Source organism: Hemitrygon akajei, unplaced genomic scaffold, assembly GCF_048418815.1.
Source record: "Hemitrygon akajei unplaced genomic scaffold, sHemAka1.3 Scf000049, whole genome shotgun sequence".
Lineage (NCBI taxonomy): Eukaryota > Metazoa > Chordata > Chondrichthyes > Myliobatiformes > Dasyatidae > Hemitrygon > Hemitrygon akajei.
This window is the reverse complement of record NW_027331935.1, coordinates 1,812,970-1,825,555: the sequence shown is the minus strand read 5'-3', so window position 1 is coordinate 1,825,555 and position 12,586 is coordinate 1,812,970.

Genomic DNA, 12,586 nt, shown 5'->3' with positions numbered 1-12,586 from the left:
GTGGCAATATCCAAATGTCAGCATAGCTTGAGAGGCAGTGTCGCCCGTACAAAAACGCGTTATCCACTCAAGGTTACACTTGGGAGGAAGGAGCAATGATTTCAAATTTCCCGGTTTCTTCTGAGAATTGCCTACAGTCAAAGATCTGGTATTTGTCTCAGATATTCCTCAGAAGACACCGTCCGAATATCTTCACAATTGTTCATTGCTGTATCGATTTCACTTTGTCACCCTTGGTATGTCAGATGTTCTTTTGTAAAGTTTAAAAATAAATAAATAAATAAATAGATGTTACCCTTTAATTATCACTGACATGTGTCACAGATTATGATATACTAGCGGAAAGGTTGAATCTTTAGTTTTATTCTGAGGTAGCCACAGAGCTTGGATATATTTGTAAAACTGCTTCAGAGAATGTACTTCAGCTGAAATATTGCATCCATTTGTCTGTTTGTTGTCCTGACCAGCGTTGGCTGTTTCAGTTTCAGTTTTCTAAAACCTGCAGTTTAATGCTCACCATTCCCATGCCTTTCCCGCTTCTAACACCAACACGACTGTCACCGGATTTCCCCAATGTCATTGTCAGATTAAATGTGTTGTATTTGAGCGCAGATGGTAAATTGTGCAGGAGATCTCCTTTCTCACTTTGGAAAGTCGTTGTTTTCAGATATAAACCAAAGTAATAATCCAGTATTCGTCCTCCAAGCGGTCATTTCAAGTGTATGTTCTGCAATATCGATAACTCGTATCAGTACACTCACACTTCTTAAGCTACACCGCTCCCACTTAAACCTACAGTATGTTCTGCTCCACAGTATTACTGCTGGTTTCACGCCTTACTGAAACGTCGTACAACGCTTGCACAGTACAGGTAGATGACATTAACAGCAGGATACGCAGTGTACAAACTAATAGATTTGATGGGACTGGTAGGCTATTTGTTATGAAGATTAAGGATAATTAACTTGGGCAATGGATCAATGAACAGAACCTGAAGATTTATTCATTATGGAGACAGGTTAGAGAGAGGGAAAGAGCAAATTGCTTAATAATCCTAATTCGTGATGTTTCATTATATGTAAAGTGGGAGGTAAAATAAAGGTGAACTTGCAATATTAATAATCGATTAACGTTAGTCTGCTGGGATATGCCTCAGGTTAGAGAGGTGCAGATGTTGGTTCTTAACCATTGTATCCATGCCCTGACTAGACACGGATATGGGGGCGAGGGGGGGGTGTGGGGGGGGGGGGGGTGGCAGGCTCAGAGCAGTATGTTTCTCGTTAGAACTATGGAAGTTATGGCAATTTGCAAACATTGCAACAAAGCCATCACTTACGTCATCGAAATCATTGACATATAACGGAAAAAAATCGGCCCCAACACAGACCTATGTGGAACACTACTAGTCACCGCGGCCAGTCAGAAAAGGCTGTCTTTATTCCCACTCTTTGCCCTCTGCCAGTCAATCAATGCTTTATCCATGCTCTAACCTTTTCCGTAAAACTATGTGCGCAATGCTGCCAAGCAACCACATGTGTGGCACTTGTCAAATGCCTTCTGATAATGGAAGTGTACAGCATTAAATGATTCTCCTTTGTCTATCCGGCTTGCAACCTCCTCAGAGATTTCCAACAGATTTTTCAGGCAGGATTTTCCCTCGACGACATCATGCTGACTACCGACTTTTTTTAAAAAATCGTGTTTCTCGGACCATCCGAGACTTTATCCTGAATAATTGACCCAAATATTTTCCCCACCACTGCGGTCAGACGAATGGAGCGAAATCTTCCTTTCTTCTGACTCTGTCCCTTCCTGAAGTGTGAAATGTTGTTGGCAATTTTCCAGACGTCCAAAATCATTCCAGAACAGAGTGATCATCACTAAGTCCTCCAACACTTTCAGAACTCTGAGGTGTACAACATCTGGTCCTGATAACATCTGTCTTCAAGGTTTTGGCTTCACAAAGACCTTCTCTCTCGTCATGGTAACTTCACGCAGTTCATGCTCTCCATGCCTCCTGACATCGGCAACTTCCAACACACTTCTAGTGTTTTCCAGACTGTTGCACAATACTGGTTTAGTTTCTCCGGTATTTCATGGTCCCACCTTGCTACATTTCTTGCACCATTTTCCAGCGGTTCGATATCCACACTCTGCTCTTTTCTTGCAGTTTATGTATCTGAAGAAGCTTTTGCTATCCTTGTTAATATTATTCGTCAGTTTACTTCTGTTTTCAATCTTTACCTTAGTAATGACTTTTTAATTGTCTCTAACTGTTTTTGTTTTAAAAGCTTCCCCATCCTTCAATCCCCCATTAATCTTGCTCAATAATATGCCCTTTCTATTTTTTTTTCTTTCACGTTGGTCTTGACAGCTTTGGTTACCCATGGTTGCGTCATATTTTCTTTAGAATACCTCTTCTTCTTTGACATGTATACATCCTGTGCCTTCCGAATTATCTCCAGATATTCCAGCCACTGCAGATCAGCTGTCATTCCTGACAGTTTTATTTTCCAAACAATTCTGGCCAACACCTCACTCATACCTCTGTAATTCACTTTAACACTGATATATCACTGTAACACTGATACATCTGGCTTTAGCTTCTCCTCAAGGTTCAGGGGGAATTGGTACATCTTATCAGGCCTGGTTCTTTGCGCATTGCCCAGTCCATAATAACCAATATTCTAGTGGGCTCAGCCAGGACATACTCTCAAAAGCCATTTTGTAAACACTCTAGAAATCCCGGCTCTTGTAATTAAGCACCAGCCATGTTTCGCCAATATACCTGTTATTGAAGTCCTTCATGACAATTTTAACATTGGCCTTCTGGCATGCATTTTCTATCACCGTGTAGTCCACATCCATTCCACTGTTTTCAGTCAGTTTAATTTTACCCTTGCAGTTCCTTAGCCTTATCCAGAATAGTTCAACACCTTCTAACCCTATGACACTCTGTTCTGGCACTCTGGCTCCCATTCCTCTGCAACTCTAGTAATCCATCGTGCAGCACGAGCAAACCTTCCCTAGTTCGGGTGAAAACACTCCTCTCAACACTGATTCCACCTTCCCTGGAAGAGAGACGAGTTATTCAGAAATCTTATGCACCTGGACCTACACCAACTCCATAGCCACGTATTAAAATGTATAGTCTTCACTAGATACTCTAGCATGTGAGGCGGGTAGTAATCTTGATATTACACTTCTGGATTTTCTGTCCTTTAATTTAGCAGCTAATCTCTGAACTCACTATGCAATACCTCGTCACTCACCATACCCATGTCACTGGCACCCACACAGACCACGACTTCAGGCTATTCACTCGCCCATTTCAGAATGCTGAGGACTCGATTGAAAACATCCCTGACCCTGGCAGCCGGTAGGCAACATACCATCCAGGAATGGCGTTCCTGTCCACAAACCCTCCGCTCTATTTCCCTAACTAACGAATCCCCTATCACTCTAGTATGACTCTTCATCCCCCTTCTCCTCTGGGTCATAAAGGCAGACTCAGCTCCATGGACCAGACCACTGTGACTTCCCTCTGTTAGGTCATACCATCCGACAGTATCCAAAGTGAAATTTCATGTTGTTGAGGGAAATGGCTGCCGGGGTACTCTGCGCTGGCTCCTTAACCTCACTTGTCATCTTTACCGAGCTGAGAAGATATAAAGAAGAGTAGGAAAATGAAAACGTGCTTTTCTTTCCATGGCTTTCTCTGAGTCTGGCATCTCTTCGTTTAATTTTCGAAGAGCTAAAGCCTTAAGGCCGCCACTCTGACTATCTCCACTCAGATGCCCGCTTCGCTTGCTGCTGCCTTCTTTTAATTTGTTCTTATTAATGAACCTTAATCGCCGATTGGTCGAAGAGGGACGGGGCAGTCCGCTGAGGTGCCTGTGTGCCTGCAACCACGGTACTTGACACGCAGCGCTGCAAACTCACAAGCAGTGGCCATCTGGACAAGTATTCTGTATTGCAGGAAACTAGTGGCATATCCACCTGTATCTCCGTGAGATTACACCCCAAGAAAGCAGGCCGCATGGTGTTATAAACTTGGCAGAAATCAAAGAACACGATTCTCACAGTGCTGCCTGGATGGTCGTCCATATGGGCTTAAGTCTGTTGAAACAGGAAGAAACTGGCGTACTCCACCCTAATATGCAATAAAGCAAACTTCAGGGAGTCCAGTTACGATGGTCCGGATGGGTGACCGGAGCAGTCTTTCTAATGATTTCATAAAATGAGAGGTTACTGCCTCTGGTCTGCATTTACTGGACGTGGTGGGACATATCTTCTTGGGTACTGGAACTTGACAGGGTATTTTCGACAGCATGAAACCCTCTCCAGACTGAGGCTCAGATCAAAGATGTATTGAAAGACTGCACCCAGCTGAGCAGCACACACATTGCGTGCCCGTGGACATAATCCATGGCAGCAGCCTGATTGGCTCAAGCCTGCTGTTCTCTCGCCTCACCTGCTTAGCTGTAACAGTCCATCTGTCTATGGTCGTTGGCTCTACAGTGTCCTTGGAGAGAGACGGAGGGCGAGGGATGAGCTGGAGATTTGGATAGATTTGAGAGGGGAACAGAAGTCTCCTCATTAAAGCTGTTGAAAAACCAATTCAATTCTTTGGGCTGTCCCAGTCCCCCTTCATTCGTTTTCGTGCCAATCCACACATCCGTTGTGTTTTTCTGTTGTCGTAATTGTCTGGGAAGCATCTAGCAATTGTCAGCTTTCTGAATGATTATTGCTGTGTACCTTTCAAAAAAAACATCCCTTGAAAATAGGAAAACAGGGTGGTCAGCAGTTCGTGATTTAGGAGAAGGCGATGATCTCATTTAAGAAGGCACCAGGCAGGTATTGCTGGGATACCAGAGGAGTGACTGCTACAAAATCAATGCAGACACACATTGAAAATTACAAATACAGGTGAATATATCAAAGAACAACAACAGGAGAAAGACATAGGTAAATCAAATTATATATTTGCATTACGAAACACCAGGGCGACTCTAAATGAGGCTATCTGATGATTTTGCTCAACGTGTTTTGGATAAAGAGGGTAACGTTGATGTTACTGCATTATGTTAAGCCCTTAGCACAGTTAGAGAGTGAGAACACCGTCAGACGCCTGTGACGATTGCAAATGCTGAGCTGCAGACTGTGCCTTTGTCAGACAGTGCCAGTGGAGAAGGGATAACTGAGACAGTGTCACAGATCGATAAATGCTCATTACGATCAGATGGACATTGAGGCAACTCGTTGCAGCGTCGTAAAACCCTTAGTGTTATATTCTGTCTCATTTCATTTCTGAAAATATCTGTCTGTGCGCCATGCCTCGGTTGAAAGAGGTTCAACAGGAGCCCCTGCGCACCAGGAACAACCACGGCGTGTACTCCGCACAGGGAACACTACAGCCTTCAGGAAAGAATAAAGATTCCCCAATTACAGTTATCTTGGACTCCCGCCTCTTCAGCACCATCACGTTCTACTGCAGTCCGGTCACCTGTAATATTTGACCAGTTTTTCTTTTCTTTCCCTGTCAGCAGAGACACAAAATCAGATGAGTTGGCAGCTCTGTGACCGGAAACACTCTGTTTTTTTAAATGGTGTTTTCACAGCATTTTAACGCTTTGAGGGCAAAGGAACCTCTTCTAAGGACCAATTGCCAGTTCTATTGAATCAACCAGACAAAATTGTTTATTCCTCCTGCATGGTAGGCTTCACGTAGACTACAAAAATTCTAATTTTGCTGAAGGTTATATCGACTTGAAACATTAACCATTTGTTTCCACATCTTTCGGATGACCAATTGAACTTTTTGAGTCATTTTTCTTTACTTCCGTTCGGACGTATGTAATAATTCGGGAGTCTGACCGGCCACTGCATATTATTCTCCGTGCATTATATCTTCACATTAGGTAGCATTAGTCAAGTTTGTTGTTTATATCCCGAGGTCATAAGTGCCAGTACGCCAGTAGAGCAGGTGCTGATACTGGTACGAGCGGGTTCTCGGTGCAGTCAACATTTTCCCCATTTGTCAATCGGTGGGGAATGATTTGACTGAACTTCTCTACAGCTAACCTCTGGTTTCGCTGTATATTTCAGGGAATTTAACGGCGATTGTGATCTTGTCTCGTGGAAAATTTGGGCTCTCCAAATGTATCACTCGCTACCTTATGGGAATGGCTGCGGCCGATCTCATTGTGGTTGTCCTTACAGTTACTGTGCAGGACATCAGTAATCTCTACTTGTACGCCAGCTTCTTGCACTTTACGCCGGTTTGCGCTCTGAACTTCCTGTTTAAATTTCCAAGCCTGGACTGCTCGGTTCGGCTCACAGTTGTTTTCACATTTGATTGTTACATTGCGATTTTCTGGCGGAAACATGGGAAGTGACACTGTACAGAAAGAGTAGCGACTGTAGTAATAGTAATAGTTGCGATTGTGGGAGTTGTGAGGTGTATCCTGTTTTAATTTATAGTGGAGCATGATGTAATAATTAACTATGTACCTTGGCGTTGCGTCCACATATCTGAAAACTTCACTTGATCAGTGTGGAAGGTCTACGAGTTTGTTGACAGCATCACCTGACCGCAATTTTAAAAATGTTTAATCTTTCTTTGTAATGGTTTTACAGCGAGACACATTATAGCGGCAAATAGGGTCCGCAAGGGACCCTGCAGTAATACTGAAAATCAAAAAGACCGTGGTGGAGAACCAGAGAAAGTCTATTAAAATGTCGTTCGCTCTGCCGGGTAATTTCATTTTACTGTGGATGTCCTATTTAATACACTCTATGAAATGGCAAGCAGTGATTTTTTTTTTCCTTTGCAGACAAATATTTGAGAACTTCGATATACATCTTGCATCAATGTGGTGTCATGTTAAGGTATCTCAGTACCTGCACCAACACTTGCCTCAATGTGGTGTTATGTTAAGGTATCTCAGTTCCTGCACCAACACTTGCATCAATGTCGTGTTATGTTAAGATGTCTCAGTACCTGCACAAACACTTGCATCCACGGCCTGACGCAGAGGAAGTTCAGAGATGAGCTGAAAAATGGGATGAGATATGTGTTGACAATAAACTAGTTGTTATGTAAGTAACAGTAATAATACCCAAGTCGAACTTGGTTGAAGTTGCAAATGAAATTCCAAAGGCTTCTTTATTTTAGTATTTCAAATACCCAGGAATGCAGATTGAGAGCATTCGCAGTTTTGAGGAAAAGCATTCTAAGAAAATTGAAAAGGTAAGTGCATATCTGTAGTGGGAGATTGATAGCTTAACCACTTAATGACATTAATAACGAGGAATGTGTTCTGTATAAGGTGATTTTCCATCCTGGTAACATTAACGCCAGCAGTTGAAAACAAATTGCCTCTTGAATAATTAATTTTATAATAACGATAACAGAGAACTTGGTAGTCCAGACTCTGCCCTAATGCCACATTTATTTCAAAATAAACTCCGCCTTTTAAGCCAAATAGTTTAGATAGATATACCTTGTAAAGAAAATCTCCCATTACTTACTTAGAAGTGAAGCAGTTTGTGGCGTTTCCATAATGACTCGATAACTTGTTTAGTTTTCGGGTTATTTCGTTTGACATCTGGTCAAGAGGAAGAAATAAGCTTTAGGAAGCTGACCTCAGGATTGGAAAGCAACGATCAGACATGACTGTAAATTTACAAAGTAGCCGGGGACAAACTGAAGAATGGAATTTGGATAAATAGAAACATCTACAGAAAGTCTGCAGTAGTTTTAAAGGAAACCCCAAGCCATTCTAGATGTATGTGAAGAACAAGATGACCAGAGTGAGTGTAGGACCGGTCGGGGATAGAAGATGAAACAAGCCCCTGAAGTCCGGGGAAGAAGGGCAGGTCCTGAATGAAGACTTCAGTTCAGTACTCACCAGTGAGAGGGACATTTGTGAGGACAGCCTTAAACGGCCCGATGTGCGACAACATATCGAGGTTAAAAGAGAGGATGTGCTGGAACTTCTGAAAAAAAAAATTAGAACAGATAAGTCCTCTTGAGTGTTCAGGAGAAACCCTGGGTGACTGCGGGAAACTGTGATTCCTACTTCAGTGACGGGCAAATTATCGGAGAATATTCTTAGAAACAAGATTTCCGAGAATCCGGAGAACCATTACCTGGGTTTGGAGGATCAGTTTGGCTTTGTGAGGGGCAGATCATGTCTCACGAACTTGGTTCAATTCTGTGAGGGTGTGACGGTAATACTTTCGGTTAACCATGGCAGGACCTTTCAGAAGGCTTGGTATCCTGGGAAAGTCGTCTTGTGGATTCAGGACTGACGCCAAAGAAGGCAGAGGGTAGTTGTGGATGGAGCGTTTTCTCCCGGATGTTGGTGCCGGTAATGTCCTACAGAGATCTGTTCTGAAACCCCCGGATTTCTGTGCTTTAAAAATAATGTGAATAAGGAAAAGGAAGGGTGAGTGATTGAATTTGCAATGATGTGGAAGTTGGTGGAAACATGGATAGTGGGGAAGGTTGTCACAGATTACAATGACAGGACGGAGAGCAGCTCTGAAAAGATACAGATGGAGATCGACCCGGAACGTTAGGGCGTGATTCACTTTGGAAGGATGAATTTGAAGTCAGAGTTGATACTTTCTGAAGTCAAACGAGGGCCGCACATTAGTAAGAGTTCTACAATAGAAACAGAGTGGTCAGACTTTCTCCAATAAGTCGAGACCCGCTCATCGGTACGAGTATCACAATCGGCACGGAGCGGTGCACTGCAGGAGCAGGAAGAGGGGTGATTGACAGGTGAGCTTGAACACTTCCGCTGTTCTGCACAGTCTTATAGAGACGCTCGAAAGTCAAAATACCTGACAGTAAATCGGCAGCAAAAAAATACAAGTTCATGGCAAATAAAGAACAGCCTGGGAAGCTGCGGATAGTTCACAGATTTCACTTGCTACATCTGTTCAAACAGCGAATAGCTGGCGAAAGAGTGGTAGAATTGTGACAGGTTTGAGAATATATTTAAAGTTAAACAGACTGCATCGCCCGACACGGGTATGGGGTGGTCAAGTCTTTCACTGGCAGGGGTCAGGTTCGTGTCAAACAGCCCATATTGTTCTTTAAACTGTCAACAGCCCTCGCTAATTTTCCTAATACACGCTCCGTTTTTTTTTTCTCACAAGTCTCTGGAATATCGTTGTGGATCATTTTATTTGGAGGAACATAAGTGCAGTGTATTTTATTGTAATGTATGTCAGCTGTCACTTTGACTTCTATCATTCAAAACGCCCGGAATGGCTGGAAGGAACGAAAGAAGAGATGAACGAATGTTCCCCTTTAATAAAGAAGTGTTGTCTATTCCCTAGCCAGGGCAAACTCCTTCCTTCAATTTCAGAAGCGAATGTGCTCTGTCAAATCTTACAAAATAAATCGACTTCACGATGAATGCCTACTTTAAATGCAACACAGATATAAAAATGTCCCATTTAAATAGCTGAAGCCAGGTGTCATTGAAAAGAACATGAACAAATGCAAATTATAAATTGTTCTAAAGTAAATAGATTGCAATATCCCTTGAGGAGCCAAATTCATGATACGGCGGGAGAGTGAGTATAAATAGTTTAACGTAAGTGTTGGTTGTCACTGATGTCCCTGGCGTGATAGCCACGCTGATTGCCTCAGTGGAATTGCTGTCACCTCAATAAAAGTCTACGAAACCGATCCCCGGTCCATCTGAGCAGCTGAAACGTTCCGTACAACTGAACGCTGCTTCTGACGGAATATGGGATTTACTACATCGCAGGCATTTTCTATCCCACACTTGTAGCGGTTGGTGTCCCCGGTAAGATGCCGGAGCTGGTTACTTTATGTACGGTGCCGTCGTTACTGCGCTGAGGTATCTGCACTGTTACAAAACACAGATGCTACCGTCGGCTGAAACGTGTTTCCGGAATCGAGGATTCAAGCATCTGATAGTTTTATTTTCATTTTCGTAGTTTGATTGAAGTGATTTTTTATTTGTCAATTACGTTCGTGCCGATATTGAAATTGTTTCATAATTTCACCTGGCTAGGCTTTCTGAACTGATGCTGGTCTCTGCTTTTCTAGTCCGAGTTTCTATCAGTGTGGACTCTACGACCTTATAACAGCAAGGACAGTTTATTTAAATGACGGTCCGGTCTATTTTCGACACGTAGGTCTGTTCTTACATAAGTCAGGATAAAATGTGTTTTGTATCTTTTGATTCCACTTTGTCACCGCTGCAAATTATCCCATCAGTATTTCACCTTTAATAATTGAAATGGTGCTTACTGGGACGATCTCCCGTTCACCGGTACGTGAGTCTGGAACAGATTCTTTGTTCTGAACTGTGGGAAGGTCGCCAATGCACTGACATTCACAAGCGTCATTGTCCTGCAGCCGGAGTACAGTGACGGAGACCGCACACTCTGGACACCCGCTATCCACTTACAAACAGACCATATCCATGGGGGCATTCAGAGAGTTGCCGCTGACAATATTTCTATTTTGCTTTCCAATTTTTTGAGGTTAATTTACCGGCGATTGTGATCCTATCTCGGGGAAAATGCGGAGTCTGCAAATGCATCACCCGTTATCTGGTTGGTATGGCATCAGCGGATCTGATGGTGGTTATCGTTGTTGCTTTAGTGGAACAGACCAACAATATCTACATTTATTTTAATTATATTTCTTTATTTCCAATTCATTGCAGTGAATTTAACGGCGATTGTGATCCTATCTCGGGGAAAATGCGGACTCTCCAAATGCATCACCCGTTACCTGGTTGGAATGGCAACAGCGGATCTGATGGTGGTTATGGTTGTTGTTTTAGTGGGTCACACCAACAATATCTACATGTATTCCAGACCCCTGCTCATCACTCCTGTATGCGCTCTGACACTTGTATTTGGGAGGGCAGCAACGCACTGTTCTGTTTGGTTTACGGTCAGTTTTACCTTCGATCGTTTCATTGCAATATGTTGTCGAAAGCTGCGGGAACGATACTGCACCGAGAGAACAGCAACAGCAGTTATCATGACCGTGGTTATAGTGAGCTGCGGGAGATGTGTCCCGTTATACTTTGCCATTGAACCTTACGTCATCATTGACAACACGCCGTGGCGGTGCACCGGCTCATATGAATTCGTTACTTCACCCATGTGGAGAGGATACGAATTACTGGAGAGTATTTTAACACCATTGCTTCCAATCGGCTTAATCCTGGTGTTTAACGGTTTTACCGTAAGACATATCTTTGTGGCAAATGGAGTCCGCAGAAGGCTTCGGCACAGCAGCGACAATCAGAAAGATACCGAGGTGGAAAAACGCAGAAGATCGATGATTTTGCTGTTTTCTATATCAGCTAACCACGTATTATTTTGGATGCCCTATGTAGTCCATACCCTGAAATGGCAAGTGCAAAACTATTTTTACCAGGACAGATATTTGAGTTCCCCGGTATACATCCTTCAACAATTTGGGTACATGTTACAATTTCTCAGCATGTGTACCAATACTTGTATCTATACACTGACACAGAGGAAATTCAGGGAAGAGCTGAAGAATGGAATGACGTATGTGTTTACATTAAATGGCCACCTGTGTAGATAACGCACGCGTCTAATGATATTACCGGGGAGTTTTCAAATAAAGCTGTTTTACAATGAACAGGATTGGCAAATACGTCTTGAATTCAAACAGTCATGTGCCCAGTCGTCCGGAAAATGCAGAATTGGCGGAAGATTGCTGACTTCATGCAGTTCTGGTCGGAAACAATTGAAACGTCCAATACTGCTGACGTGATTGTTACTTTGGTTGAAGTATGTTCCAAACTATCACAGACACTCGACTGTCACAAGGGCAGGGATGGCTTCAGGACTTTCTGTGCTTTAGGGTCGGGTGAAAGAGTGTACCAGAGTGTAAAGGGAGTGCTCTGCAGTTGGTGTAGACGGGCAAGGTGAGATTCTCCGCAGGTGAACACCAAGCCATGGATGGCCGAGGAGGTGCGTGCGCTGCTCAGGACCCGCGACTCCACCTTCAGAGCAGGCGACAAGGCAGCTCTATTAACAGCAAGGGCCAAACTATGAAACTATTCCGAGCTATCAGAGGGAATTTGGAGCTTTTAACGATCTTTACCGAGGAGCAGTCGAACTTGATGAAGTGGTTCGAGCTGTGTGTTGCAGCACAGACGTGGGTCAGTAGGGTGAACAGCAGTGGACTGAGCACGCAGCCCTGGGGGGCCCCTGGGCTCAGTGTGATGGTGTTGGAGATGCTGCTCCCGATCCGGACTGACTGCGGTCTCCCAGTCAGGAAGTCTAGGATCCAGATGCAGAGGGAGGTGTTCAGGCCCAGTAGGCTCAGCTTTCCAATCAGTTTCTGAGGGATGATTGTGTTGAATACTGAACTGAAGTCTATGAACAGCATCTGAACGTATGTGTCTTTTTTTGTCCAGGTGGGTTAGCGCCAGGTGAAGGGTGATGGCAAAGGCGTCATCTGTTGAGCGGTTGGGACGGTACGCAAACTGTAGGGGGCTCAGTGAGGGGGGCAGAAGGGTCTTGATATGCCTCATGACAAGCC